This window comes from Lissotriton helveticus, chromosome 7 (assembly GCF_964261635.1).
Source record: "Lissotriton helveticus chromosome 7, aLisHel1.1, whole genome shotgun sequence".
NCBI classification, from domain to species: Eukaryota; Metazoa; Chordata; class Amphibia; order Caudata; family Salamandridae; genus Lissotriton; species Lissotriton helveticus.
In genome coordinates this window covers 1,009,929,259-1,009,956,978 of record NC_136068.1, presented here as the reverse complement: position 1 = coordinate 1,009,956,978, position 27,720 = coordinate 1,009,929,259, and positions in this window count along the sequence as shown.

Sequence of the window (27,720 nt, the reverse complement as noted above, 5' to 3'; positions counted from 1 at the left end):
AGGATACAGAGACTGCAAAGTCCATGGGAGCTCTCCAGTCCCAACAGTTTCGGGGCAGTACTTTTCGTCGCTCAGGCAATAGAGGTGTTTCCAGAGGCCAGATGTCCCAGCAAACGCAATACACTAAAAGTGGGGCGCAGTCCTCTTACACCAAGCAGAGTAGAGGCGGCTATCGGGGCAACAGTGCCAAAGGCAGAGGCCGTGGAAATAATAACTCCCGTTCCTCTGCCACCACCAAGCAGTGACGCCCTGCCCCTGCCCCCCGACCACACAACACCTGTCGGGGGAGGCTCCAGCAGTTCCTGCCAGTCTGGAAATCCATCACCACAGACAGGTGGGTCAGGAAACGTATCCAGTTCGGTTATTGTCTAGAGTTAACGTCCACTCCACCCAACATGCCACCAAAACACTGTCCTATGTCCACAGAGCATTTGCACTTATTGCAGCAGGAGGTACTTGTTATGCTGCAAAAAGGGGCAATCGAGCTCGTGCCGGTGGAGGAAGAAGGCACAGGAGTGTATTCCCTGTACTTCTTAATCCCAAAAAAGGACGGGTCCCTCAGACCCATTCTGGACCTCAGACCCCTAAACCAGTATATTCTCTCAGAACACTTTCACATGCTGACGCTGCAGCAAGTTCTTCCGTTGCTCAACCAGGGAGACTTCCTCGCAACCTTGGATCTCAAGGATGCATACTTTCACATTCCACTACATCCATCACACAGAAAATACCTCATATTCACGATTCAGGGTTGGCATTATCAGTTCAAGGTCCTTCCTTTCGGAGTGACCACAGCGCCCAGGGTGTTCACAAAATGCCTGGCAACAGTGGCTGCGCACCTCAGGAGGCAGAACGTTCACGTTTACCCTTATCTGGACGACTGGCTTGTCCAAGCGAAGTCGGCCCAGCTGTGCGCCGCCAACATGTCCCACACTATTCACCTTCTTCACAGTCTGGGATTCTCACTCAATTATCCCAAATCGCACCTTCAGCCAGCCCATATGCGGCAGTATCTGGGCGCGACGATAGATACTCTGGCGGCCACGGCTCAGCTGAATTCTGTGAGGATCAACAGCATTCAGTCGCTCATCCAAAAGTTCAGACCGCAACACTCACTTCCAGCAAAAGTGTTCATGCAGTTGATAGGCATGATGTCCTCCTGCATCTTCATAGTCCCGCACGCGAGGCTACATATGCGTCCGCTTCAAGAGTGCTTGGCTCGTCAGTGGAATCAGGCTCAGGGACAGTTAAAGGACCTAGTGTTGGTGACCGGTCGGGCATACAACTCTCTGCATTGGTGGAATCCACACAACCTTTGCAAGGGCCGACCGTTCCAGGAGCCTGTGCCACAACTTATCCTGACAACGGACGCATCTCTCCAGGGTTGGGGAGCTCATGTACTCCACAACACAGTGCAGGGACTATGGACTACGCAGCAAAAGAAGATGCACATCAACCACCTAGAGCTGATGGCAATCTTCATGGCAATGAAGGCATTCAAAGTACATCTGTGCAACAAGGTCGTGTTGATCCGGAGGGACAACATGACGGCCATGTACTACATTCAAAAGCAGGGAGGCACACACTCTCCACAGTTGTCTCTTCTGGCTCAGAGCATGTGGAAGTGGGCCATTCAGAGGAACATCTTCCTCATGGCGGAACACCTCCCGGGCAAGGACAATCAGATGGCGGATCTGCTCAGCAGGTACAGCCACCAAATGCACAAGTGGGAGATACATCCATCAGTACTCCACCCGTACTTCCAGCAGTGGGGTCATCCACAAATAGACCTGTTTGCCACAAGGGAAAACGCAAAATGCCAACACTTTGCCTCCAGGTTCCCTCACCCACAGTCGCAGGGCAATGCGATATGGATGAACTGGTCAGGCAGATTTGCGTACGCTTTTCCCCCAGCACCTCTCATACCGCTGGTGGCACGAAAGCTAAAGCAACACTCAATGACACTCATCCTGGTTGCTCCAACGTGGGCACGCCAACCATGGTACACCACGTTTCTAGAACTCTCCGTGGTACCGCATCAAAGGCTGCACCTCACGCCCAGACCTTTGACGCAGAGCCATGGCGACATTCAGCACTCAGACCCGGAACAGCTCAACATGGCGATCTGGCTCCTGAAGTCTTAGAATTTGGCTACCTTACCTTGCCTCCCGACTGCATGGATGTCATACGGGAGGCAAGAAAGCCCACCACCAGAGCTTGCTATGCAGCAAAATGGAAGCGGTTTGTCATTTACTGTACAGAACACAACATCAACCCGCTAGATGCATCCACTCACAACATCATCTGTTATTTGTTACATCTTTACAAATGCAAGCTGGCATATGCTTCCATTCGGATACACTTATCCGCCATAGCAGCTTATCTCCAAAACAGGCAGCATCTCTCCGTTTTCAGAGTGCCTGCCATTAAAGCCTTCCTAGAAGGACTGAAATGGGTCATCCCTCCCAGCACCCCGCCAGCTCCTGTATGGAACCTTAATGTGGTCCTCACCAGGCTGATGGGCCCACCTTTCGAGCCTCTGCATTCATGCGAGGTTCAGTTTTTAACATGGAAAGTGGCTTTTCTAATAGCCATTACGTCTCTGCGCCGTGTTAGTGAACTCCAAGTGCTCACTGTCCAAGAGCCATTCATACAAATTCACTCAAACAGGGTGGTGCTGCGCACTAACCCTAAATTTCTTCCTAAGGTGGTTTCACAGTTCCATGTCAATCAGACCATTGAACTGCCCACGTTCTTTCAAAACCCAGAGACTGTAGCCGAAAGAATGCTCCACACTCTTGACGTCAAACGAGCTTTGATGTACTACATCGATAGGACCAAGGATTTTAGGAAGACACAACAACTCTTTGTTGCCTTTTCAGCCCAGCACAAAGGCAACCCCATTTCCAAAGCAGGTATAGCCAGGTGGATCGTTAAGTGTATTCAAATTTGCTATCACAAGGCTAAGCGCACTTTAACGGTCCCCCCCAGAGCCCACTCCACCCGCAAGTTGGGGGCCTCATGGCTTTCCTTGGTAATATCCCTTTGGAAGACATTTGTAGAGCAGCCACATGGTCTACACCACACACATTTACTAAACACTACTGTGTAGATGTGCACTCCAAGCAGCAGGCAGCTGTGGGGCAGGCTGTTCTTAAGACACGTCTGCAGCTGGCACAGGCGGCCGCTGTTAATGGAGGGACTGCTATATATTCTATGCTATAGATATGAATTCAGCAGCCCACATGCCTCGAACTGAATATGCTATTTACCAGTATGCATCTCTTCTTGGCATGTAGGGCTGCTGACATTCATATCGCCCGCCCTCCTCCCCGGCGCCTGTAGCGGCTGCAGAATTCAAACTTACTCTTAGCATGGTCATCGCTCAAACTGTTACACTCCATCTTCGCCACAATGGCTAAAAACAATCTGGGGATGGAGTCGATGCCCATGCGCACTGTAGTCCAGGGGAGGAGCCACCTATCTCGTGATACTTCGAAGACTCTTCCAGGACAACAATGTGCAATCATCCGGACCCAACACTAGGCGGCGATCTATGCTATAGATATGAATGTCAGCAGCCCTACATGCCAAGAACAGATGCATACTGGTAAGTAGCATATTCAATGTCCGTTTTCTCTAGAAAACTTCCCCAGTCCGGTAAGAGTAGCTTGGATTCCAAGCCAGCAATATTCCACGAGGATAGGGTAGCAGAAGAACTTATAGAACGGGGGCTTGCTAACGGGCTAGCCTCATAATCAGCAGGGATCCCTTGCTGAGCCTGGTTCTGACAGGTAATACCTGCAGTACCAGTAACAATAACCTGTGTAGATTGACTACCACCACCCAGCTCAATAGGAGAGCCGGGTGGGTGCACCCGTCATCATCAAAACCCCGTATTCTTCAGCCTGTGGGGGAATAACACCTCCTCTCAGTCAGTCGTTATCCTCTAGAGTGGATAATAAATCAAAATGATTACTGATCTGAATGAGATGGTCAACCAAGCTAAAAGCCCTATGAGGGACCCAAGTTTCCTTAAATCGCGGGGTCCTACCTGGCTTATAGAAATAACCCAGCGGTAACATTTTTATCTCATCAATGGAGGGGGGGTGGTGGGCAGCCAACTCTAAGATATATTGTACGAAAGACGGTGACCTGAAACTCAATACCACACAGTCTCCCGCCAGGGTCTTATGTGAATGACCAATCCAATTAATGCGCCTTACCATTTTAAATTCATTAAACAGTGCCTTACTATTACCGTTCTTTTTCCCTAGACAGTGAAGAGCTTTATTTTTGAGATTAGACCAATGTTCGCGAGAACCTTCTAGAAGTGGGGGTACATTCGCTAGGATGATAGTATATGGTGTAGCTTCAGGGGAGAGATGGAGACTAGGTAACAAATCCGGTCTCCCTACTAACCCTTCGTCTACCCTTGGCCCATTACCTACTACCTCCTTCCACTGTTGTGGTTGGGCCCTGGTGTCATTAATTGGGTTCGTCCTGACTGGCATCACAGCGCCCGGCACATGGGTGGGCCAGGCAATACCTACGTGTGCATGTGAAGTATCATCTGGTTGCTCATAAGCATCCACCTCTGTAAGGTTACGTGAAACACCCCCATGATCCTGTAATCTAGGGGTAACAGAGTTCCTTTGCTTGCTACAGGAAAAACATTTTTCAATTTGGTTAAGCCTCTCATCAACTGAATCGAGCCTTTTGAGGATAGGTTCGATAAGGGCAGCTACCTGGTCCTTTAATAATAAGCACAGATTATCTATGTTGGGCTGCACATTGGTACTCACAGATGATTTACATGTAGGAGCATTGACAACAGAGTTCCCAAAAACATATACCCCTTTAGTACCAGTTGCGGCCGCGGGTGCAGCTTGCTTAGTTAGGCAACGACCTTTCCTTTTCTTACTGGGCGGTGCAGCGACTACCCCCTCTAGTGCTTTCCTCCCCCTAGTTTTGACCATGGCCGGGCTCTGAGTGCTGCATTGAAGCAATAAAGCATCAGGAGCCGGGGTCTTGGACAGCTCACCCAGTGAATCCGGTAAAATACTATCACCAGAGCGGTTCACTTCAATGCTCGTTAGTAGAACAGGTAGCTGGGCACAGGGCAACGATCCTCCCCTAGATAAAGCTGGCTCTAGGGAGAGCCTTCGTTCAGTTGCCTAGATCTCACGAATCAAAACCGATTCTGCTAGATTTAAAAAAGCATCAAGTGTGCCCACCACCCTATCCCCAACCTTCCTTTTGCTCATAACTGCAGACTTGTGTGTAAAGAAATATCCCCAGGGATCAACTTAAGCAGTTTACCATAAACCTCAATCAACACTGATAGTCCCAATAATATAACAGTCTTACATACTTAGAAGGTTCTGCCGTGGGGATTAGAGTTGTGGCCCAGCCCGGCCTTCTCTGGGCTCTGACGGGCGCGGACGGGCGTGCCCTTGGCCCGGGCTTTGCCCGGGCAGCGCCCAGGCACGCCAGCGCGTCCCGCGCTGCGGGAGTCCACCGGCCTATTTGAGCGCCTCCTGGCGCTTGAACTGTGACGTGCCCTTGCGCGTGCCACCAGGAACTCTGGGAGCTGTAGTCTCCCCCGGTACAGGCAGCAGTGGCGGCGCGGCAAAAGTGGCAAGATGGCAGGAGCCGCTTGCGGGCAACATCAGTCCCCCTCCAATGTCCCAAGGTGAGTGGGAGGGTGTGCAGTGGTCCAAAATAAGGTAACACTTAGAGCAAATGCCGAGCGTCCCGCGCTGCGGGAGTCCGCCGGCCTATTTGTGCGCCTCGTGGCGCTTGAACTGTGATGCGCTTCTCGCGCGCCACCAGGAACTCTGGGAGCTGTAGTCTCCCCCCGGTACAGGCAGCGGTGGCGGCGCAGCAAAAACGGCAAGTTGGCAGGAGCCGCTTGCGGGCAACAGCAGACCCCCTCCAATGTCCCAAGGTGAGTTGGAGGGTGTGCAGTGGTCCAAAATAAGGTAACATGTAGAGCAAAAGCCGATCGTCCCGCGCTGCGGGAGTCCGCCGGCCTATTTGAGCGCCTCCTGGCGCTTGAACTGTGACGTGCTTCTCGTGCGCCACTAGGAACTCAGGGAGCTGTAGTCTCCCCCGGTACAGGTGGCGGCGCGGCAAAAGCGTCAAGATGGCAGGAGCCGGAGGAGCCTAGCTCGCGACCGTGATGGCCGCGCTTTAGCTCGGCTCCGTTCGCCCGCCTGTGTTTTCACATTTATCCTGTCGTTATCCTGCCCCGGGAAGCCCCCTTTTGATGTGTGCTGGTGCTACAACGCCTTGCAGGCACTTACCTCTTGCTCCGGTTGTCCTGGCTGCTGTGGATCCGGTGCAGTGCCTCCCCGATTGTCTTGGGGAGTGGAGGGCGGACTGGCCTGGATCTTCTTCCCGGCTCCCGGGCCGGACGGAGCCTGCGGATCTCCCCTTCGGGGCGCTGTGGAGGTGGTCGGAAAGCCGTTGTTCGTGTGGGCCGGAGGTCTTTCCTGGCCGCATCCCGTTGGAGGGAGACCTATGTTGGAGGCGCTGCCTTCCGTTGTCGGAGCTCCTTGTGTTTCCGGCTTGCTCTCCCTTTGTTCTCCGGTCCGGCCATTTTGACTTTACCGCCCGGACTCGGAGAACGGGACCGGCGGCATTGGGCGGCCGGCGCACCCCTTTCTTCTGGTGGCCCTCCTTACTGCCTGGGGTGCTCTGTTGCCGGTCGGCGGGACTTCACTTGCTTTGCTCCTGCCCCGGCGGAGTTTGTCGACCGAGCGGCCTTGTTGGACTCTCAAAATGGCGACCGGCCCCGGGTGTTCTGGCCGGGCCTGGGCGGGCGCTGGGGGCCCGCCGCATGACCCGGGGGCCGGACACTGTAAAGGTTTTTCTACCCTTAATGAGATCCTGGACGCCTTGCTCTCCTGGCGACTCTGCACAGCCTCGCCTGACATGGCTTTGGAGGTGATTCCTCACGACGGGTCTCTGGGGCCCCCACGGCTGTCTGCGACTTCGCCGCCGTGGGGTGCGGCTGGAATTATCCTGGCGGGATTGCCTTCGGTCACGCCCGTGTCTGCGGATGTTTGGGACTTAAAGGCGTCTCCTCCTCCTGCGCTCTCTCCCTTTTCTCCGGCCCGGGGGCTGGATTTTGTTTGGCCGGACCTTCATGACTCTCCCGCTTCCTTTTGGCCGCAGCTGCCCGACGATGTCTCCTGTTCTGGCCCAGATGGGTCGGTTTCTCTGGACATATCCTTGGACTTGTGCCTGCATCGTTTGATTCACTTAGTGACTTTCCTGGATCTTCCGTGTCTCATTTCCCGTTCCTTTTCTGGACTGCCGTCGGATCTTCCTGCTGTCTGTCTCCTGTTCTTCGTGGCCTGGTCCTCGCTGGATCGGGTAGTTTCCACTTTGGACAAACAAGGACAGGGCTGATGTATGCTGTAGTCTGTGTGCGGTAGTCTTGTACTGATTTGGAGGGTCAACATGTCCCGGTATGGTTATGTATGACTGTCTAGTGCTCCTGGTCTTTACCCGCTGATTTTTGGCTTCCCGGGTACCTGGTTCTTCATTCAGGCGGGTGATGGGGTACGTTTACTTCTGTCTCCCGGCCCTCCCCCGTATATATGTGTGTGTGTCTCCCATCCCCTGTTCCCTTCCCTCCCTTCCCATTTTTGTCTTTTGATTCCGACTTCACTTTGCTCCGCTATATTTCGGGTTCTACTTAGGGCGACAGGCACGCTGCCGGGGGGTAGGCCGTAGCCTTCTGCAGGGGTGCAGGGTGGGCTTTCGGGGTGGGTTGGGGGGGTCTGTCTGCATTGGGGGGTCTTTTTCCTCCCTTATTTTCCCTTTTTTGTTCTATGGCTCTTGTGTGTTCACTTTTTCGGGACTCCGTTCCTCCTGTGTCCCCCTGGGGAGTTTCTGTGACTTTGTAATCCGGTGGGTGTCTGATTGTGGCTCGCTGGGTTATTCGGTATCGATTTTTGATACGTTGCTGGCCGGATTCTATTATCCTGTTTTATCTCCTGGGGGTGCATGGTTTGGTGGGAGTCCCTTCTTTTATTCCTTTTTCCCTCTCCCCTTTTTCCTCCTTTATGAGGGTCCTTTTATTTCTGTCGGGGTGCGTTTCGTATTGTTTTTACACTGCGGGCCCTTTGATCATGCCTCCTCACTTTGGGTGGGGGCGATGATGGTTGGGCGCGGTTTGATTATTGCCATTCTCGTTTTCTTATATTCCGATTTTGTTTCTATTTTGGATAGCGATGTTAGTATGGCTTCTTTTTCATTCTGTGTTCCTAAGATGGCGGCTTGCCGCGGCCCCTCCTCCCTGGTTGTTCCTACACGGCCCGTTGTTCTTCTGTACCCCGCCCCGCATTAGAAAATTAACCTTTTCTTATCCTGTTCTTTCTGATTGCTCGATGTCTTTTATTGTTTTACCTATGCTCCTGATATCGTACCCTGTACAGAACTTATTTTCGGTTATTATGTTTTCTACCATGTGGTGGCCAGCCCTGGAGGGTTGTAGGCCCGTATTTGTGAGCTTCATTGTACAATAAAGGTTTTAAAAAAAAAAAAAAAAAAAAAAAGATGGCAGGAGCCGCTTGCGGGCAACAGCGTTCCCCCTCCAATATCCCAAGGTGAGTGGGAGGGTGTGCAGTGGTCCAAAATAAGGTAACACGTAGAGAAAAAGCAGAGCGTCCCACGCTGCGGGAGTCGGCCGGCCTATTTGAGCGCCTCTTTGCGCTTGAACTGTGACGCGCATCTTGCGCGCCACCAGGAACTCTGGGAGCTGTAGTCTCCCCCAGTACAGGCAGCGGTGGTGGCGCGGCAAAAGGGTCAAGATGGCAGGAGCCGCTTGCGGGCAACAGCAGTCCCCCTCCAATGTCCCAAGGTGAGTGGGAGGGTGTGCAGTGGTCCAAAATAAGGTAACACGTAGAGAAAAAGCAGAGCGTCCCGTGCTGCGGGAGTCCGCCGGCCTATTTGAGCACCTCCTGGCGCTTAAACTGTGACGCGCTTCTTGCGCGCCACCAGGAATTATGGGAGCTGTAGTCTACCCCGGTACAGGCAGCGGTGCGGCAAAAGCGGCAAGATGGCAGGAGCCGCTTGAGGGCAACAGCAGTCCCCCTCCAATGTCCCAAGGTGAGTGGGAGGGTGTGCAGTGGTCCAAAATAAGGTAACACGTAGAGCAAAAGCCGAGCTGTAGGAAGCTCAGCAAAGTTGCTGCCCTGAGTTGTGTAAACAGGAAGAGCTGAATGGTGGAATATCTTTAAGGTATGATGCACTTCAGCTCTCTACCTGCGCTGGCACACTTGAGGTTGTATAGCACCAACGCAGGCACCCTTAAACCATGGAGCAAGGATGCCGGTGTTACAGGCAAGATTGTTTTATGTAGGAAGGGGTAGCTTCCTTCTAAAACAAAAGTAACAGACAATTTCCTCTTTCTATATGTGATGCAGAATGCATCATTATCCAGGACGGTTGTGATGTTGTCAACTTCACAATTCATTGTGGCTAGGAAACCACTGATTCCATGGGTCAAGACATTGGTACTACCGTCGCCATTCGTGGCCACACCTAGCTGTAGTCAATAGATTTTCAGGCGATGTCCAATCGTCCCTTGTGAACATGCATTTTGATGGGAGTCCCCTTGTTTGGGGTTAGGGCAGATTCTACTCTAAAGGGGTTCAAAGAAAACACGACCACAGCACGCTCCTTGAACTTATTTGCCCCGCCTCCCCAACTGCATCAGCCCTACCATTCCTTTCACTGTTTCAGTAGAGGTATCCTATACCGACCGCCAATTGAGCCTCAGCAAGCTACGCAGCAGGTTTACAGCACCCACTCACCCCACAGTCAAGGTCAACAAGTTACTCAGCCCACTGCTCCTTCATCCCACTGCTTCTCCAACCCCCCTCTCTCCCCCACAGACCCACCAGTCCAACCCCTTTATTGTTCCCTTAGTGGAGCTAGGCCACTTGGTTGGCCCTGTGATTCTTGCCAGGCCATAATATCAGACAGATGGGTCCTGCATATAGTCTGGAGGGGGTACACTATGCCCTTCACTATGCTGCACCTTTACCGTCCCCGGAACGACTGTTGAAGGACCATCTTGCTGTCTTACAGCAGGAAATGCAGAACCTTTTGTCCAAAGCGGTTATTGAGAGAGTGCATACAACAGAAGTAGGTTGTGGTTGTTAGTCCTGCTACTTTCTGGTGCCAAAGATGGATGGAGACCTTCATCTTATTTTAGGCCTGCACCCTCGCAATGGATTCCTCTAGAAGGAAAAATTCAACTATGGTTACATTGGCCCAGATCTGGTCTGCCCTCATCCCTGGAGACTAGATGGTGATGGTGGATCTGCAGGGCTCCTATTACCATGTTTCAGTCCTGCAGAGCCGTCAGCGCTAACTGTGGTTCGTGGTGGGACTGGAGCATTTTCAGTTTGTTTCGCTCCCCTTTGGTCTTACCAGCACCCCTCAGGTGTTTATGAAAGTGAAGGGATTGGTTACAACACATCTTCAGAGGTCAGGGGGTCCCAGTCTTCCCTTACTTCAAAGACTGGCTGTGGAAGACCACCTCCTGACTACGGCGCACCCTCTGTCATCTTTGGGATTCACTATCAACGTGCCAAAGACACACCTGATTCCTTCTCAGAAGCTTCCCTTAAACTGAGACGTTCTGGACATGGTGCGGTTTTGTGCCTTTCCCCCAGATAGTAGAGTCATGGACATTCAGACTATGATTCCAATCTTTCAGCCTCTTTCCTGGGTGTTAGTGGGGTTGACTCTGAGGCTTCTGGGTGTAATGGCCTCCTGCATCCTACTGGTTACGCACGCCAGGTGGCGTATGCAGGCTCTGCAGTGAGATCTAAAGTCTCAATGGGCCCAACATCAAGGGGACCTCTCCTACCACAACCAGATTTCAGAGGAGACTGCAAAATACCTGCAGTGGTGGTTAATGGACCAAGATTGGGTCACTGGCAGGTCTCTCTTATTACCCTGTACAGAGCTGGGAGTAGTGACCAATGCATCGCTTTTGGGTTGGGGGAGCCACCTAGGAGAAGTGAAGATCAGAGGTCTCTGGTCTTAGGCAGAATCATGGTTCCATATCAACCTCTTCGAACCGCTGGCCATCAGCTTGGCATTGAAAGCCTTTTTTCCATCCATCAAGGGGAGACTGGTACCAATGCTTACGGACACCACCACCCCCATGTGGTATTGCAACAAGGAAGGTGGAGTGGGGTCCTAGACCTTGTGCCAGGAAGAAATATGCCTCTGGAAATGGCTGGCCCACCAAGAAATCTTCCTTGTAGTAAACCACCTGACAGGATTTTTAAATTCAAAGCAGGTGAACGCAGCTGCCGACACTCAGCTTATCACGAGTGGTAGTTACACGCAGAGGTGGCGTAAGATCTCTTCTGAGAATGGGGAGACCCTTGTGTTTATCTATTCACCACTGACAAAAATGTGCAATGCTAGCAGTTCTGCGATTTGGAGTTTCCAAGGCGTCTCGCTAGGAGACGCATTCCACCTAGAGTGCAACTCGCAACTCCTGCATACCCAGAGTTCTGAAGAAGATCAGGACCAATGGAGCTAAAGTCAGCCCAGTGGCCCTGGATTGTAACTATAGAGTATGGTATCTTGAGTTCTCCAGTATTAGGGGTGTCTTTCATAGATTCACATGCCTGAATCATTCCCCGTCGTTGGAGTGGGAGTCCCACGGTACATAAAAAAGCAATAATATGCCATAATAACATAGGAAAAACCAGTAATTCCCAACCAGAAAGTAAAATAGCCTAAGCTACAGGAGAAAAAACTTCCACACTCATGACTATCCTAGTCATTTTGTATAGTCCAAACTGCAGCCAATCAGGCGACAGCACCCTCCAGAAGGTTCTCCCCAGAGGCTCAGCCTCTCAGATTTTCTACCACACGTCGTGTGAAGTGAGTCTCCCTGAGCTCTGCTCGGTACTTCTCTATTTTCCTTCTGGAATCTAGTGTTTTGAAGATGTCTTCCAAGAAATCTTTATTCAGACCTTGTGACTCTTGTGGTAAGCTCCGTCTTTTTAAAGAAGATCCCCACAAGAAGTGCATTTATTGCCTTTATCCTGAACATCAAGTAAAGGACTGCAAGATCTGTAGAACCTTCCCTCAGAAAACCCTCAGGGACATAGAGGGTCGCCTGCTTTGTGGCTACAAAAGCTTAAGGATTCGGATCATCCTGTTTCTGAGGTAGGCAGTATTGCCTCTGGTTCTACTTCAGCCTCTAGGAAGAGAGCTGCTGCTGAGGTGTTGACTTCTCCTGGGGCTAAAGTTGCTAAGAAACAACTATCAACTAAGGGGTCTGAGAGGCCTTCCACATCTAAGGCTACTCCCCCTGTTAAGGAGAAAGGTGGTCCATCAACGTCCCCGAGAAGATCCACCACAAGGTTACCTCAGATATCTGAGAAGATTTTACCTCAGATTCAGCCCCTGTCGTCGACGACGCCGTCATCGACTCCATCGTCGGCGAAGATCTCCGTCGACGCTACATCCACGTCGACGGTAACGTTTTCATCTCCTAAACCTCAGATGGTTAGGTCGACGCCGTCTTCGTCGCCGACGATGGTCTATGTCACTATTAGACCTATCTCGTCGACGGCAGGGTCTTCCTCTTCTGCCATCGTCGGTGCCCCGTCGACGGCTGCTCTGAAGAAGATTCTGTCGACGACGACATCGTCGACGCTTGCTCTTCCGCCGATGAAGAAACTACCGTCGACGGGCTCGTCGACGAGTACCACACCGTCGACGAAGACACCATCGTTGACGAAGACATCGACGAAGATAACACCGTCAACGAAGTTAATACCGTCGACGAAGTCACTGCCATCGACTAAGCCAACATCGTCGGCGAAAACACCACCGTCGACGGAACAATCATTATCGACGACGATTTATGCACCGTCGACGACGACTTCGCCGTCGTCTAAACCCAAATCCAAATCAACGAGTCCTTTGGTGGACCCACCGTCGACGCCGCAGCTCTCCTCTTGTACCACTCTGCAAGTGTGGTCGCTGTCTACGGCTTTTCTGCCGACGCCAAAACTGTCTTTGCTCCAGAGACGTGGTTCCACCTTGGAACAGTTATCCCCGCTGCATTTTACACCGCAAAAGGTACCTCTACAGGTTCCGAGCAAGCTTCTTGACTCTGAAGACAGTGAGGAGGATTCTCTCATTGGAGAAACCTTTGGAACGGCAACAAGTCCTTCCGAGCTGAACATAAAGTATCAAGAGGACGATCAGGATGATCAACATTCACCTGAGCTAATGACATCACAGGAAACTAATGTCCCGGCAACTCAAGTGCCAATTGCATTGCTCACCAATCTTCAATGCATGCTAGATGACTATTACAGGCGTTTTCCGCCATCAGAATCTACAGGCTCTCTGCCTCCTACACCTGCGGTGGAAACGCCTTTACCAGACTTTAGACCTCCAAGGTCTCCTCCTCCTCCGACACCGTCCAACCAGCCGGACAAACAACATTCTTCTGACGATGAAGAAAGAGAGGAAGGAGAGGTTGATGACAAGTCCATTATGTCGGAGTGGGACGATTACCAAGTACAAACTCCTTCTCCATCTCCTCCGGCTACCTCGGATTCACCACCAGTGGACGTGGGTGGATTCCACCTTCTCATGGAGCGAGCTACAAAGCGCTTCCATATTGACATGGAACATTCGGAGCAGGAATGCTTTCTGTATGATTTTAAAGATCAGCCAAGAAAGCAAGCGAAATCTATACCTATTATAGACTTCATTTGGCAGGAAGGTGTTAAGGTCATGAAGAGATCTAGGAACCCTTCTTCTCCAATTGCAGCCCCACCGGATAGAGATGGCAGACGCTTGGATGCCATTGGTAAACGTGTGTCAACGATGGCAGCTACTACAGTCCGGGCTGCTAACTCCTTGGCCATCCTAGGCAGATATGACCGGCAGATGTGGTCGGATATTTCCCCATACATAAATCTACTTCCTGAGCCTTCGAAATCTGAGGCACTGACGATCCTGCAGGAAGGGGAAAGAATCTCGGCTGAGATAATCGACTCGGCGGTTGATGTTGCCTCAACTGGGTTCAGGCAATTGGCTGGTGCTGCTGTCTTGCGTAGACAGGGGTGGTTACGATCCACTTCTTTCCATCAAGAAGTACAAACGAAGGTATTAGATATGCCGTATGACGGAGACTTTCTGTTTGGCCCGCAAATGGAGGAAGCCTTGCAGACTATTAAAAAGGATACAGAAACAGCGAAATCCTTGGGCACCCTGCAATTTCGTAAACCGCCCTTTCGAGGAGCGAGAGGACGTGGATCGTCCTCCAACAGAGGTGGATATACACAACAATCTTCTTACAGGCAGGGAAATCAGCGCTACCAAACCCAGCACTATCAGTCCTACGGCCAATGAAGAAATAATTATTCCCAGAACAGGGGGAAACCGGCCTACCGCAGAAAGGATAAACGTCAATGAGACTTATCACCTGCCACCGCTACTGCCCCACTCTCAGTTAAAAATTGGAGGACAAATATCAAATTTTTACTCAAAATGGTCATCGATAACATCGGACAGGTGGGTCCTGGATATTGTGGCCAAGAGACATGCCCTAGAATTCGAACAGTTTCCTCCAAACGTTCCCCCGAAAGGTCCACGTCCAGCTCATCTAAGAGAGCTCTTTGTCCAGATCAATTTGATGTTAAAAAAAAGGAGCAATCGAGAGAGTTCCTCAAACTCTGAGGGGAACAGGATTCTATTCCAGATTTTTTCTGGTAAAGAAGAAATCCGGAGAATGGCATCCGATTCTGGATTTCCGTGCCGTAAACAAATATCTGAAGAAGCTGACATTCAGAATGTTGTCACTACAAGAAATACTGCATCTTCTGGCAGCTGGAGACTACATGGCCACCTTGGATCTCCAGGATGCGTATTGCCACATCCCCATCTTACCTCGCCACGGAAAGTTCCTGCGATTAAGAGTGGCTGGCAGGGATTATCAATTCAGAGTTCTTCCCTTTGGGCTGCGCTCGGCACCCAGAGTGTTTACAAAGGTTTTGGCCCCGGTGGCGGCGCACCTCCGGCTGGAAGGGATGCAAATATTCCCATATCTAGACGACTGCCTTATCAAGGCCAGTTCTTACGAGGACGCAGACAATCATGTACAGCAGTGTCAAACCCTCTTTCAGTCTCTGGGTCTCTCCATCAACATCAGCAAATCCCAGTTGATACCGTCACAAAGACGGGCTTTACTGGGAGCAACTTTGGACACCCAGCTGCTCCAAGCCTTCGTCCCGGACGAGAGACAAGACAAGATACGAAACATGGCTCAGTATCTACTTTCAAAAAAGTCAGTTTCAGTCCGACGGTTCAAATCCTTTCTGGGGATGGTATCGTCTTGCATTCCATTAATACCGAACTGTCGTCTCAGAATGAGGCCTCTCCAGGAGGAACTCAGCTTACAATGGCTGCAGGTCTCCGGCTCCTTCGAGGATCTCCTCAAGATTACTCCTCGCATTCGGAGTTCCCTCCTCTGTTGGTTATAAGTAAGGAATCTTTGACAGGGCTGCGCGTTCCTTCAGGATGCGCCAAGCTTTACGATCACCACGGACGCATCCCTCGAAGGCTGGGGAGCTCATCTTCAAGGGCTGACAATCAGCGGCAAGTGGAGTCCTCAGCAAAGATGTTGGCACATCAATCTGTTAGAGCTGAGAGCCATCTTCCTTGCACTCAAGGCATTTCGCGCAGTCCTCCAAGGAGCCACTGTGTTGGTGCGCACAGACAACACAACAAGCATGCACTATGTCAACAAACAGGGAGGAACAAGATTAGCTTTGTTGTCTCAAGAAGCCCAGGACCTGTGGGCTTGGGCAATACGACACAGTATCAATCTTCAGGAGGTTCATGTTCCTGGAACAGAGCACGTCCTTGCAGACACTCTCAGCAGGACAACAGTGTCTACTCACCAGTGGGAGCTTCAGCAGCAGACGGTGGATCAGATCTTCCGACAGTGGGGTCATCCAGATCTGGACCTCTTTGCTACCAAGAACAACAGCAAATGCCGGTTCTTTGCAAGTTGGCATCCCCACAAAGACTCTCAGGGGAATGCGTTTTCGATAGACTGGTCTCTGACATATGCTTACGTTTTTCCACCAATACCACTGGTTCCCAGAGTCCTGAGGAAGATGAAGAAAGAACTGTGTCGGCTGATTCTCATTGCTCCTAGATGGCCTCGCCAATACTGGTTCACCGAGCTCCTTCTATCGGAGTGCGAACCGATTCAGCTGAATCCAATTCCGGACCTACTTTCCATTCCGGACGGTCAGATTTACCATCCGGACCCGACATCACTGAGATTAGCGGCCTGGCGCCTGAGTACCTTGAGTTTGCCCATCTAAACATTCCTGCGGATTGCAAGTAAGTTCTAGCCAAAGCAAGAGCGCCTGCAACCATAAAGACATACAGTCTCAAATGGAAACGTTTTTGTATCTGGTGTCGTTCGGCTGGACTTCATCCTTTTTCGGCTAGTCCAGAGGAAATCTTGCCTTTTTTCTTACATCTAGCAAAATCGGGTTTGTCTCATGCAACCCTGAAGGTTTTCCTGGCAGCGATTTCAAGATACCGACAAGATGGGACCACTTCTCTTTACTCATCAAGAATTATACAACAATTCTTTAAAGGACTGTTTAGAATGTTTCCTCCAGTATGTCGTCCACCTCCATCGTGGCATCTCAATATAGTGTTAGCGCAACTTATGTGCCATCCCTTTGAACCTATCCACAGAGCCGATTTGAAATTCCTTACGTGGAAAGTGTAGGAGAGTAGGGTCTGCTTCCTATGGTCACCCCCACTTTTTGCTTTTGCTTTACTGGTTTTTGACTTAGATGTGGCTGTGGGCCTGCTAATCAGACCCACAGCCCAGATGCACTCTCTCTAAATTCACACCATGTACTCTAGGTACATCCACAATTGGGAATTGGCTCACCTTATCAGCCCCTGTAGAAGTGTACCCTAGGTACTCAGGGCATAGGTGTAACCAAGGCCTACCAGGGGCTGCAGCATGTATTATGACACCCCTGGCTGGCCACTCAAACTGACACAACAGGCTGATCACTCAGCTGGGGCAAGGTCGTGTAATCACCCCTTGCTTAGGTATAGTATTCCTATATCTACCCTTAAATATAGACACACAGTAACCTATAAGTCACTCCTATGGCAGGCCTTAACAATCCTGGAGGCAGAGTGCTTGGTTATGTGTGAGATGGTGCTCTAGCATGAGCTGAGCCTGTCTGCAGCTTTCGGAACCATGTCCTTATAGCTGTTCTATGATATTGCCATACCATATACTCTTAAGTGCATTATGAACCTCGCAGTTAAATGCTAACTTTGTTTGGCTTTATCCAAACATGTCGTGTAAGGTGTCATACGCTTTGGAATACTACCCCCTCGCCAATTCTGGTGACGGGGTAGCATTCCACCCTTCTAGAGGGAGAAGATGTTGTTACTGACTATCCTGGTTAAAGTTAACCAGAGCCCCAGCGTCACAAAATGGATGCTGCTACCACAGACACAAGTCTGACCTCCGGCTGCTGGGAGTCCTTCCAGCGAGGGAGGCCTTGACAATAGGTTTCCTGCCTGGAGAGGTGCGAGCACCACCCCAGACAGGATTTTGTGTATTGGGACAGGGAGGGCTGAATAGATTGAGACATGCCTGGGGCACACTAGGTGCTCCATGCATACCCCAGTTCAAACCAGTTGCTGGGGCACTCCAGCCCCAGCTCTGGCGTAAAACTGCACAAAGGAAAGGGGGTGTAACCACCCCCTTCCTGGTCCCACCCATAGGAGGGACCTAGTGAGTAAACCAGCCCCCTTTAATTGTATAACGGTAGGAGCTGACCGAGGAGACTTTAGATTAATCCTGGAATCGAACTGAAGACGAAACTCTGGACCCTTCAACATTCAACTGAAGCTGAAGACTGAAGAATCTCCCTTGTGGCCAAGGAGTGACCACCCTGGGCAACCAGGCACCATCCAGCAACTCAACGGCTTGCTTTGTCCCCGTTCCTGCCGTAACCCGGGCACAGAGCCTGACAAGACCTCGACTCCCGGTCTCCTCTGACCCCACTGCACGACTCCAGCACAGCTGAGCTCCGTGGAAGGCGTCGGAATTCGTGGAAGCAGGCAACTTGGAAAGTCTTCAACTTGCTAACAGCGCAGCTCCTGAGGCATCCTCAAAGCTGTGCCCTGGGGACTGAGACACCCCGACAGCGAGCTCCACCTGCACCAAAGATCAGCCCTCCACACTCCACAAGATCTGCGTGGGGCCCTTCTGCTTGTGTTCTGCTCGACGCGTTGTCCGGTTGCTGGCCCGTTGGCTAGTAGCCCTCTGATGACGACTTCTTTCAAAATCCATCGCTGGTCTGGTTGCTCCACACTGGCCCTCGCTTCCCTGAAAAGGTGAAGTACCTCAGACCCTCCTGGTCTGCACCAGAAGCCTTTTTGTGTATCCTGCGTGGGTTGCCTTTGCTTAGGCTTGTTGGCTCCAATCTTGAAGTCGACCCCTCCATCTGCGAGAACCTTCGTGGGACAGCTCCTCTCCAGCACCTGGTCATCCTCGACGCCTCCTGGTCCGCGTAGCTGCAACGACAAGCTTCACATCTGCACCTGATTGCTCCTCGACGACATCTGGTTCCTTCCTGGTTCCACCCGGTCACTGGCTAGTGACCTAGACTCTATCCCCTCTGCTTTCAGGTCTTCTTCAACTCCGATCCATCCTTGGATCCACCCGTACATCTTCCTCCTGGTCGCCTGCAGCATCTTCTTCCAAGGCTCCAGAGGAAACGACGAGAAAACCCGACACACTTTGACACCTATGCACCCGCAGCCCGTGGGTGAGGTAACGCGAGTACTTCAGTGCTCCTGTAGGGATTGACTATCCTAGTGTCCAGTTTTGATAGTTGTGTAATCCTAGTTAGACCGGAAGTGTCCTAAAACTTCATTACTTACCTTTTTACGTTCCTATTGACTTTCTATTGACTCTCGCGTGAGAGTACTGACTCTGCACGCGCCGCCTGTGGGCCTCCTACTCCTAACCTAAGGGTCAGATAGTGTAGCCCCAGCGATCCTCTAGGCCCTAGGCCTTTCCCTTTCCAAAGTCGAGGTTCTTATACCACTTACTTAGAATATGGTTTTACGCGCCCCTAGGGCCTAACTGTAAATTGTGCTATTTAAAGTATTTCTGAGTATAACTTATGTGCTTTTGCCTCTGATCTCATAAAGAGTTCAGAGGAGTGTGTTAGTAAATAAATGAATATATATTTTATATATATCCTGTGTGGTGTCCTTTCATTTGATATTCAAGGGGTTACATATGGTAAAACAGCTGGCTTTACACGCCCTCAAGAGTCTTTTAGCCTAAGACTGTTCTGTCCACGCTACCACTAGGATAGCTGGTCTATGAGGTTGACTTACAACCATCACCATAAGGGTTGTTTGGACTGGTGAAAGGTGCTCACTAGAATAGTGAACATCATATACCAGGCCAACTTCTCACATTGGTGTGCAGCGGTTGGGATTAGAGCTTGCTGTTGTTTTACCACTTAATCTTGAGATATCATTTGGCGGAAGATGCAGCGGAGTGGATGGAGATAACGCTAACGCCACAGGCCTCCCGGGACCCATTTACGGCTGCCAGGAGGGACGAGCGTCGGGGTCACACGGATCGGAGAAACACCGCCTCCACCTCTGGACGAGCCCCCTCGCCGAGACCAGCGCCGACGGAATAAGCCACTGAAGACCACCTGGCACCCCACCCACCGGTAGTGCAATTGACGGAGGAGGCACTCGCCGCCCATGATGCGGGCACAGCCAGAGATCTGATTAGCAACTCTGGCACGCACACCGAAGTGTCAGGATCAGCGGACAGCCTACAACTCTTCCCGAAGATCACGGCGCAGATGGCAGAGGACTTTTAGCACCAACGCAATGAACACTCTCCGGGTGGTAATGTATTGTCTGCCTCGCTCTTTGCACACAGGTGGGTTGCGTGAGGGTTTTGTTTACTAAGGGCTGCCATGCCACCGCAGGCCAGTACGAGTTAGGCACAAACGGTCTACACCCTCCACAGTGTGCACATGGAACTGTTCGACTTATGCTCATGTTGGGCATCATGGTTCGGACCCCGGGCCCGTTGGCCTGGGGACCTTAATGTTCAGGGATTAACTGTTTGCTTGACACTCCTCTCCTGCAGTAAGATGTACCAGACGTATGCGCACACGAGCTTAGCTCTATCGCACTACACGATTGGTCATGGGACCACTTAATGTTTATAAATTGTGCACCTGGAACGTGCGGGGCATGGGCTCGATTCACAAAAGGCACAGGATACTTGCTCAGCTCAACCGCAGGGGAATTATGATGGCCTGCCTCCAAGAGACACATTTGAACTGCGCTGAATCTTTGAAACTGCGTAAAAAGTGGAAGGGTCAACTTTTCGCTACGTCTTACTCCGCATTCTCTAGGGGGGCTGCGATTTGGATTCGTAATTCTGTCCCCTTTAAGCCCCTAGAGCAGAGACTTGACAAAGAGGGTAGATATGTGTTTGTGAAGGGCTTATTGGATGGGACTACTGTTGTGCTTGGATGTGTATACTCACCAAATTCGGGGCAGTCGGACTTTTTAGTCATTGTCAATGGGGTCCTGGCGGATTGGGCGGACCATCAATTGGTGGTTGGAGGGGATTTCAATGCTGTGCTAGAAGTTGCGCTGGACAGGTCACACCCCCACTACACACCACGGAAAGCAGGAGACAAGCAGATGCGCTGGCACGATGGGCGGAGGGTTGGGGGCTGGCAGATGCTTGGCGCAGTACACACCTGCGAGACAGGGAATACACCTTCTTCTCCCCACCACACCAACTCCACACCAGAATAGACCGTATATTTTGCTCCCATTCCTTCCTAGGATCGATTGTCCAGGCCCTGCACATGGGGAAGACCCTCTCCGACCACAATCCTGTCAAACTGACTTGGCGATGGGGCCGGCAGACGACCCCAATCCCAACTTGGAGGCTGCCCACGGAATTACTAGAGGACACGGTCTTCAGGTCGACTGTGGCAGACGCCATTGAGAGCTACTTCGACACAAACGCTAACACCGCCAGCTCCCGCCAAATAGAATGGGACACCTTCAAGGTCTTCATTAGAGGGGAAGCGATGGCCACCCGAGTAGGCATGAGGAGGGCAGTGATAGATGGTCTGATGGAAGTGGAGGGTAGCTTGGCAACACTAGAGAGTGAGGCTGCGGGCACGAATGCGCATTTCACACCACTGCAGGATGCACACATAAAGCACGCTGAATTACTGGAAGACTTACGACTGTTAGACTACAGAGAATACACTAATAGGCAACTCACGCAGGCGGACAGATCGGGCCCTATGCTGGCCCGTATACTACGTGACTCCCCAGTGCACCACCCAATATTGGAAATACTGGATCGGGAGGGTCACCTAGCCTCGACTCAAATAGGAATTAACACAGCATTCCAGGACTACTACACCACACTTTATGGCTCACACCGATGTCTTTCACAGGCCGCGCTAGAGGGGTTTATGAGGGATATAGACCTACCCCGACTCACTGACAGACAAGGCGAGGATCTGAAGCGTAGCATCTCCGTAGCGGAGATTAGACAGGCAATATGTACACTCCCGAGAAATAAAGCCCCCGGGACGGACGGCCTGCCGGCCGAATTTTATGCCACATATGTGGACCTACTAGCCCCACGTTTACACTCCATTTATCTGGAAGCACTGCGGACTGGCTCCTTACCACAGTCATCCCTGCAGGCTTTGATAACTTCCCTCTTGAAACCGGGTAAGGACGGAATGCACCTAGCTAACTATAGACGCTTATCTCTCCTTAATACCGATTACCAGATACTGAGTAAGGTGTTAGAGACAAGACTGGCACAATACATTCCGCAACTGGTCCACCCTGACCAGTGCGGGTTTGTGCCGGGCAGGAGCATGGCCATGAATCTCCGTAGACTAGCTCAACTGATGCTACGAGACCCGGCTGATATGGGCTCTGAAGGGTGCATCTCTTTGGACCTGAAGCAGGCCTTCGATTCCCTCCGGTGGGATTTCATGTTTGCCACATTCACGAACTTCGGGATACCCCCCGAATATATCGCGTGGGTCAGACTACTTTACACCCACCCCACGGCTCGGGTGCGCACATCCAGATACATCTCGGAACCTCTGGCCATAGCCAAAGGCACCAGGCAGGGCTGCCCACTCTCCCCGCTCCTATTCATACTGGCACTTGAACCACTGCTCTGTAAACTCCGGACGGTGGCCCCCCGATGTGGCATTCGGAGGGGGGAGACAACTCATATAGTGTCCGCCTACGCGGACGATATTGTCCTGTATCTACATGATGTACGGGGCGACCTGGCTCCTATACCCAAAATTTTTGAGGACTTTCGGTCTTTATCAGGCCTCGCCATAAGCGAACCTAAATCTCACTGGTTTACCTTTGCTGTTGCTGCCTCGTCTGCGCCACTGTCCTTTGCGCCACACACATTCCAGATGGCTGATACCACCTTCCGATACCTTGGGATACTAGTTTACAGGGATGCAGCAGTAATGATTGACGGCAACCTCGGAAGGGCTATAAGAGCACTCAAGTCACAGGTCCAATTCTGGTTGTCGCTACCCCTATCGGTGGCCGGCAGAATAGCCATTGCTAAAATGGTGATGCTTCCCCGTCTCCTTTACTACTTCACCAACCTGCCATTCCTGATCCCTGCCACGACGTTCAAGGCACTAGATACACTCCTCGCGGAACTCATATGGGGACCGGGGAGGAGGCGCATAGGCCTTGCTAAATTGCAGCTCACCGCTGGAGCCGGAGGTATGGGAGTGCCAGACTTCAGGGCTTACAACTTCGCATGCCAACTGCAGCCTTTTGGCTGGCGGGTCGGAACCTACATGAGATTGACATGACGGAGGAAGATCGATTAAGAGGGAAAATCCATGTTTTGCTATTACCCCGCTCGGAACTGCCGAGAGACTCCCCACCGCTCCTCCGACTTGCAGTCCAATACTGGCAGAAAGCGACGCAATACACAGCCCCGATGTCCTCGTATGCCCCCACAATTCCACTGCTGGGTATACCCCTGAGGTCGGGACCGCTCACAACACACAAACTGGTCCCAAGGCACGACGCTGGTGTGACACACATAGGTGACCTTTTTGCTGAGGGGCGCCTGCTGTACTTTGACGATTTCAGGATCGCCCATGATGTCCCCGTGGGTTCCTTCCTCATGCATGCTGGTCTCCGACATTATATCACAGGGAGGTGGGCGTCTGAGGGAATGGAACCGCCCACGAACCCGTTACTGACAATGCAGTATCTCATGGGGACGGGAAGTCATTTGACTAAATGGCTCACTGCTGGCATCAGAACGGGGAGAGCGATATCGCTATCGCCTCTCAGAACTAAGTGGGAGGGCGATATAGGGAGGCCACTAAGGGACAAGGAATGGGAGCGGACCCTTCAATTTCCCAAAAAAGTAGCTAGGAACCCCAAATTTAAGTTCATCCAGCTAATGGTCCTACATAGAGCGTATTTAACGCCTCACCGTTTACACGTTATGTTCCCTAATGTAGTCGGCGCGTGTCCGAGATGCGCTGTAGATGATGCATCGCTGGTACACATGCTGTGGAGCTGCCCCAAACTGGGCTATTATTGGACCACTATTACTGACTCGCTCACAGAGGCAGGTGCCTTACTCCAAACGCTCACCTTGGAATATGCTCTCCTCGGGTTGAGCCCAGCAGCACGTAAGAGGAGCGTAGCTACACGTTTCACTGACGTGGCCATGCTACTTGCGAAACGCGCCATTACAATGAGGTGGAAGTCACCCAAGCCACCTGACCCCGAAATGTGGAAAATGGAGGTGATACGTTGGGGCAAAGCAGAAGGTGAGGTGCTACAGCGTGAAGAACGCAGGGGCCTCAGAAAAACGCAGATTTCATTGGATTGGTTTACCATTCTGGGGAGGTTCGAGAATGGGGGGGGATGATGAATCTAATGCTTCGATACCTGTAAACTGAAACTGTAATGTGTCTTACACTTGGTGAGCTCCCAGGTACCATGCACAGAAGGGGTGTACTAGACTGTGATACGGGATACCCCGTGATACTATTGCTTATGTCACTGACTGATTGTGTGAAATAGCATATTTGATAAGTTCTGCTCTGTGAGTACAACCAGGTACTATCTGATGTATACATACGTACAGTGAGAGTGTCTGGGTGGGACCCTTGTGGGCGCGGGAGGGAGTTTCTCTATTTTTAAGGGGACTGTTCTACTGTTCGGAATTAACAAAAACTTGAAATGTACGTTATGACTGCTGTTACTAAGACTAAGCGAGCACGCTTGCTTCTGGTTTTTTCGCGCATAATGACAATGCTGTATTGTTGCTCTAACCACTATGCTAATAAATAGATTTTCAAAAAAAAATAAAAATAAATAAAAATCTTGAGATATCATTTGAAAGATCACATAGGTACCTGTAGGTACATATAAAAACAAGTCTTAGCATACTTAAGTTCTACTGAACTTAGCTGTTGTAGAGCCTGGGCCTAGCACACCCTGACTACAACTCCTAGACAGGTTCTGTAGGAAAACACATAGAGTAGGTAGGTGCAACACTCCCACCTCACTAGAAACCATGTCTCAGACAGAGAACCCCAGTGGTTCTCTTCCAGGGGATCCTCATCAATAGTCATAAGCATTAGAATATTCCCGCCCATGCGCGGGACCCCGGAAACAATATATTATATGTGCCCCACATATATATAGACATATATATATAAATATATATATATATAAAAATAAGCAATTGCAGCCAAATAAAACAATAGAGCTGGAATATGCCGTGAAGAATTTCCACAATACAGTGTATTTTGCATTAGAAACATGAGAAACAACACCAATGCTTGTTTAGAAACTGTTTTAATGCTTAGGAAACAGTAGAAATTCTCATAACACACTAAGCATATACAGCTCCCAGGCTGCATTGCAAAATCCCAGTCTAAAAAGACTGAAAAGCTAACCTGTAGCTGAATGTACTAAAACTGACGCTGTGCCTTTAAGGCACCTCAGCCCCTAGCTTCCCATCATGCCTCAGGGGTTACAGTTAGGTCAGTTGTTCTTTCCGGCTCCTTCAGGAAGGACCCTGGATACCCAGCTCCACACTTTTCTGCCTTTTTCAGTCAGAAAATCTTCTAGAGAACAATTTTTTGATTTACTTTGACTTTTAACAGGGTCAAGTAAATAGCTGCTTAGCAGTCGATTTTTTGAGAGGTTTTCCTGTCAGGATGCCCTCATTATTTGATGATTGCCCTGCTTGTGGCCACAAGAAGGCAAGAACAGACTCTCATGAGGTCTGTATTTTATGTTTGCCAGAGGATCATGATCCTAAAGACTGTTCACATTGTAAAAATCTGTCTGACAGGACTCTTAAAGACAGAGAGAGGAACAGGCTCTTTGGTCTGGCCCAGAGATCCATGAGAGGAGGATCTACAGAGAGGAAGAGTTCAAAGAGACCCAGAACTCCCTCCAAAGGCAAGTCAGAGCGTCCATCAACCTCAGCGCCGGGCTCGGCGCTGAAAAAACGACATCTGATGGACAGTTCGAGAGAAAAAGCTCCGTCGACGTCGGGACCGGCGTCGATGAGGGAGTCGTCGTCGAAGAGTTCACCGACGACGAAGAAAGATCCGCCGTCGTCAACTAGGCGACGATCGGCGTCGAGAGAAGCCACGAGATCGCCGTCGACGAGAAGATCGGCGTCAAGATTTAAATCACCTCTGCCGTCGTCAACCAGGCGACGATCGGCATCGAGGCACAGATCACACCCGCCGTCGTCTCAACGTCGACAGGCTTCTAAGAGTGTGACACCTCCGCCGACGTCTCCACGGAGGCGCTCGGCGTCGAGGAGTAGGAACCCCCTCGGACGCTCGCCGTCGAGGAAGGGATCGTCATCGACGGCACGTCGGCGCTCGACGTCGCATGTCAGGTCAACGTCGAGGGCATCGTCGACAACAGGACAACGTCGATTGACTTCTCCGTCGCCGACAGACCAAGGTCGGTCGACGTCGAGACCTCCGTCGACGGCAGGGCAATGCCGTTCGACGTCGAGACCTCCGTCGACGGCAGGGCAACGCCGTTCGACGTCGAGACCTCCGTCGACGGCAGAACGACGCCGTTCGACGTCGAGGGAGAAGACTCCGTCGTCGGCTCGTCACCGCCGATCGACGTCGAGGGGCCGCAGGTCAACGTCGAAGCATTCAACGACGAAGGTGATCACTCCGTCGACTCCGCAGAGGCGTTCGACGTCGAGGGAAAGGCTTTTGAGGCGTCCTCCAACACCGGTGAGACGGAGATCTCCTTCATTGTCTTCAACAGTCCTAGTGACACAATCTGCTTCGCTCCATTCATCCTTAAGTGCCTCTGGTTCATCGAGGTCCTCTTCTAGGAGTAGGAGTCCGGTGCAAAAGAGTCCCCAGCGGCGGTACATCACACAGGCAAGACTCTCGCCAAGATGGTATGGTCCGTTGAGTAAATCGAAGGATTCTGGAGCAACGGAGAGACTACAAAGGTACTTGAGTCCAGTCCACAGGTCCCCTCTTCAGCAGCTGGCAGAAGAGGTAGATGGACAGAGTCCTGCCATTCATCGATCACGCTCACGAGAGAGCATCATCCTCATCTTCTTCTTCATCTAGATCTTCTAAAGGGGATTACTCTCCAACGCTGGCAGACAGTCCTCGATCAAGAGCTTCCCCGCTTGACGACGTCAACACGTATCTGGACGTCTTGCAAAGGGGTGCTCACAAACTTAATATAGAGATGGCTACTCCAGAGGTGTCCGCTACTGTGATTTTTGAGACCCTTCATCACAAATCATATACACGGCCTTTGCTCCCATTGGTTCCAGGGATAATGGACCCAATCAAAGAGGTTTTCCTCACGCCAGCAACGATCAGGGCAGTACCGGCACGTATCCAAAAGAAATATAGGCCGGCCGACTCAGATCCTATCTTTGTTAAAGGAGAGCCTGCGGCGGACTCAGTTATAGTAGCCTCAGCTAGGAAGAATCACACAGTCGCTCCTTCTTCGTCAGTTCCTCCTGACAAAGACAGCAAGACGCAAGATTCTTGGGGACGCAAGGTATGCAGCACAGCAGCTTCATCCCTGAAAGTCTCTAGTGCATCAGCCCTTCTGGGAAGGTACGATAGAGCCCTATGGGACTCCATGGAACGATTCAAAGGGAAATTGCCCAAGGAAGACCAGAAGGACTTTGAGGAGACAGTGACGGAGGGCTGTTTGGTGGCAAACCAAATGATTAGTTCATCAGCAGATAACGCCCTTCTAGCAGGACATAACTACTCACATGGGATATGTGCGAGGAGATCCTCTTGGCTGCGTTTAACTGGACTCAAACCAGATGCCCAGCAGCGCATCCTCAATCTACCTTTTTCCGGATCTTCACTCTTCGGGGAGCATGCCGATCAGGAAATGGCCCGTATGAAGACTGAGTTAGACACAGTAAAGGCAGTGGGTCTGGAAAAACAGAAAGCGCCGTTCAAACGACGCTTCAAGACCAACAAGAACCGGGGAGGCCAACAGAGGGTTCAAACCCCT